The 4,513-nt window shown below is 46.6% G+C and overlaps 1 long non-coding RNA gene across 1 annotated transcript; it reads left to right on the top strand.

Moving 5' to 3' along the window:
• Positions 1-1,285: 1,285 nt before the first annotated feature.
• Positions 1,286-3,225, top strand: LOC135327999 (uncharacterized). Its single transcript, XR_010388715.1, has 3 exons — positions 1,286-1,438; positions 2,127-2,265; positions 2,989-3,225. It is a non-coding gene; the product is annotated as an uncharacterized LOC135327999 (long non-coding RNA).
• The last annotated feature ends 1,288 nt before the right edge of the window (positions 3,226-4,513 follow it).

The following is a 4,513-nucleotide window of genomic DNA, read 5'->3' as shown; positions in this document are numbered from 1 at the left end:
GGTCTGTCTCCTTCCCACATTTCTGCCTTGCGAAAATGCCCTCCTCAGTGACTGCCTCGACTAAATTTGGATCCTCCTCCATTCAGCAGATTTGCTGGTGCAGTTGTCATACAATCCAGTTAAAAATGGTGTAGGCAGCCCTCATCCCAAGGCCTTTCTTTTTTTTTCTTTTCTTTTCTTTTCTTTTTTTTTTGCTGCTGTGCTTCTCCAAAATAGAAGACCAAGCCAGAACAGCCTATCTCACAAGATTATCATTACTCTAAATGCAACCATTTAAAAGAAAAAACACAGAGCGCCGAGCAAGCCTTAAATTTCCAAATTGAATCCCTGACATCATCACAGCCTGGTGCCCTGAGCCCACTGGTGACCCTGGGTGGTCCCGGCACCCCCAGCTGTGCCCAGGGGATTCGGCTCAATCTCTCCCCCATCGTCCAGCGTTGCAGGAGCAGTCCCATAATTACTTACATGTCACTAAGAAATAAAATGCAGACAGGCTGAGTAGACACTGGGGTGAAGAATAAAACTATCGCCAATATTGCTCAACCTGATTAGAATATACAATGTTGCAACCCTGCAAATGTTAATTTTTCTCCTGGGGCCTGATGCTAAAGCAGAAGCACAAAGAAAAATCTCTTGCTTTAGGCATGACTTAAGCATTGCAACCTGCCCCCTAAATTCACAGCCATGTATTTACAGACATGAATGCATGAATTACTGCACTCTCCCTTCGGGCCTTTCTTCCACAGGGGTATGAGTGCCCCCAAACTGGGAACAGCTGGGAAAGGGCTGGAGGTGGTGACGAGAACTGGATGCCCCTGGTGCACCTCTGGTCTCAGCTGGATGAGCAGGGCTGGCCGGTTGCGTGGTTGTCGGCTCTCACACACCCTCTGCTTCAGCGATGGCTCTACCGAGCCGCCCCACACGGTGAGGAAAACCACCGTGGGCACTAAATCTCCTCGGGGCTCTCCTGAGAGACCCTTCTGGCCGGACCTGACCTCTGGGGGTGGCTCATTGCTCTGATTTTTCTGCCCCTAGGCAAATAATGGCAGCAGGGGTTAAAAAGGCTGAGCTGCGCCCTTTTTATTCCTAACTTTTCAACCTGAGCACAAGGAGGAAGCTCCTTGGTCGGCAGGAACAGGCCAGGGTGGGGAGCCAAGCCGGGCAGGGCTCTTGCCCAAAATTTTGCATAACAGCCTGGTGGTTAGACCACGGGTGGAGGAAGTGGGAGATTTGCATTTAGGCCCTCCCCAGCCCCAGGCGGGTGAATCCACAAACCGCTAGGCTGGGGAGTGCGGCTTCCCCTTGCTTTCTCTGGAAATTTTGTATCCTTGCGAGCCCATGGACCCAGCTTCAGCCCCCGGAGGGGAAAGTACCCTTCCCGTTGTCGGGAAGATAATCATTTTCTGGCTCACCTCATCACTAACCTCAAAACACCAAGGTAAAAAATGTCTGTTTTACTGTAAAAAATCAGACATGTTCTTTTTTTTTTTTTTTTTTTTTCATTTCTTTTCTCTTTGATAGCAGGTTTGGGGTTTTTTGACGTGGTCTTTTAGGAATGTAGGGGGTCTGTCTTAAACTACATGGAAAGCTGAAACAGAAAAGGTTCCAACTAGGTGTAAGGGGAACCTTTTTCACCGTGAGGACAGTCAGGCAGGGGAGCAGGCTGCCCGGAGAGGTTGTACCATCTCCATTCTTGGAAGATTTCAAGATGCAACTGAAAAAAACCCTGAGCAACCTGGTCTGTCACCATAGCTGACCCAGCTTTGAGGAAGAGGTTGGGCTGGAGACTTCCTGAGGTCCCTTGCCACCTGAATTGTCCTGCGGTCCTGTTAGTTATGACGTAAATTGGTGAAGATTCACTCCCTTCATGGAGCCAACAGATGCTGGCACAGCACAAAGTCTATTTTGGGATTTGTTTTGAACAGCATTGTCAGCAATTTTAGAAGAGAAGCGAACCCATCTGACATGGTTTGGAGGTGGTGAACTAGTTGTAAGAGTGTGTCAGCCCAATAACAGCAAAAAAAGTAGGTAGGGAGGGAGTGGTAGGTAGGCAGGGACAGGACACAGTAGGTACATAGGGACAGGACACAGGAGTTTCTTCTGACTGAAATGGCTAATTCACTCAGTCAACTGCCCAGGGTCTCAGCAAACCTTCTGTGCAGATCTCCCTACCACCACCACCACCACGGACGCTGCACCCGAGCTGCTCGTCAAGAGTGTCCAGGGCTGGCAGGCAGCTCAGACGGAGGGGAGCCAGGTACAGAGGTAAGCCCTCACCCGAACTTTCCAAATATTGGGAGCTGATTAGTTTCCAGAGAGGATCAGGATATAACATGGTGTCCCTGAATGACTAGTACCACTCGGATGAAGTTGCCAGGCACCTTCTAGCAATATGATCGTGGATATGGAGATAGGAAATTATTCATGACATTTTTTTTTGGTGAGGGTCAGAAAATGTAGAGATGTCAAAAAACACATCTTTGTTTGTGAGAGAGGATCATTTTAAACTATTTTTCTGATTCCAAAGTCTCAAAATGTCAGATTTGGGTATTGCCAAAATAGTTGTTCAGGTTGAAATTTTTTTAATTTCAGAATATCTTTTATAGTAAAACCAAGTTTATAAGAATATTAAAGGTTGACAGTGAAATGAAATATTTTCCAGGTACAGGAGTTGAATGCCTTGATTAGCCTAATCCAACATTTCCTCCCTCTGAGTTTTCAATCTGCAAAACCTTTAAAAATGTTGATCTTTTGTCTCAGTAGGAGATTTTCTTTTTTTTAATTTAAAATCATTTGACTCTTGAATATTATCTTGAGGCAAAAGAAACCATTAGCACCCTTCCTGGAAGATAGTTTACTTTGGCCTCCTACTAGCTTTTCAGCTTGGAAGTCAGCAGTGAGCTTGTGTTTCTTTCATAAAAGAACAGGGCCTCATGCTTCGTTTGAGGGATTTTTATCTGGAGCACTAAAATCAGAGCTATTTTGCAGAGAACCCAATGATGAAAAAGGTGCAACCCACACTCAGGAGCCAACTTGGCATTATCCTGGCAGCATCCAGACCTGCTGAGCAGCAAAATGCCTGTTATCTCTGTAACAAAAGAAGTTTAACTTCCCCACCCGCCCCCGGACACAAACACAGCTGATTAATGCTGGGGAGGAGAGCGCTGTCTGTCCTTGGACCTGGGACCACCCACCATGTGTCACCCACCTCAGCCACACATTAAACCTTTTTATGTCAGACAAATAAATAATGTCTTTTGTTTTCTTCTCTGCCTTCCAGACTGGGAATCTTGAAAAGTTTGTGCTTTTTCTTGTTGCAGGTTTGAGGTGTGAAGCTTTTATTACCTGGCAGTTGAGATTTCTGGGTACTCCCTTGAGTTGTGGAGCAATGGTGTTAAAGAAGAGAAAAGCAGCTGTGGCTGAGAGGGGTGTTTCTGGAGGGCATATTCTGTAGCAGTAGTTTCACAACATGGTGCCTTAAATGGCAAAATCAGCTGAAGGGCGTCCTATTCCTGGGTACACTTTTCTATCGCCATGGTGTAGTTCACCTCCATGGCGCAAGGACAAGCTGGGTGGGTCTTCCAGCAAACCAGTGGCTGGTCCATGGAGCAGGGCACCAGAGGAGGAACGAGGGACAGCAGTGAGGCTGGTGAAACTCCCTAAATCAGCTCCAACTCAGAAGTCAAGGTATGGTGCAAAAAAATCAGGAGAGTAATTCTCTAGGATCTCAAAATGTTTCTAAACATCTCCCAATACTTTAGGATAACAGGATAACTTAGAATCATAAGATTAATTTAAGCTGGAAAGGACTTCTTAAAACCATCTGATCCATGTCCCTTTTCAAAGCACAGGAAACTTACAGTTGGATCTAATTTCGGAGTTAGATCAGGTTGCTCAGGGCCATGTCCAGTTGAGTTTTGAATACCTCCATGGATGGAGACACCACATCTTCCCTGGATAGCCCTTCATAGAAAAGGCAGCATATTATATTTTCCATTTTCACCATGAGGGAACCAGGCTCATGTATCACAGCAAATGAAGCAGTCTCAGGGCATGTTCCCCTGCATGAACCTCAGTGTTGATGGAAGGGTCCCTGCACAGTCTGGGCTTCCCAGCAATTCCCAGGCACAGTGTGGGAGCACATACCAATCACAGATGATCCCAGCAGGCAGCCTGGATGTGGCCACCCAGTTTGGGCTGACTAAGAGAGTCAAATCATGTGGACATGGCCAGACCAGGCCAGTTGACCTCAGTCAGAGGATGGGTTGTGGCACTGTTTTGTGTGAGCCCCAACACATGGGAAATCACTTTGGGTAATGAGTGCTCTGTGCAGAGGATCTGCAGAAGTGGGAGGAGCCCAAGGCTCCCAGGAGAAGCAGATCTCCGAGCTTTTAAAAAAAGTAAGGACTAAATCTTTTCAGGTTAGCTTTTGCACATATAATTTCCAACGAGAAAAAATGGACCACGACGATTTCTTTTGGTTCCTTTGGAACAGCTTTCTGCCATCTCGCAC

This window comes from Dromaius novaehollandiae, chromosome 3, assembly GCF_036370855.1.
Source record: "Dromaius novaehollandiae isolate bDroNov1 chromosome 3, bDroNov1.hap1, whole genome shotgun sequence".
NCBI lineage: Eukaryota > Metazoa > Chordata > Aves > Casuariiformes > Dromaiidae > Dromaius > Dromaius novaehollandiae.
The sequence above is the reverse complement of the archived record's forward strand: the minus strand, read 5'-3'. Positions and strand labels throughout refer to the sequence as shown.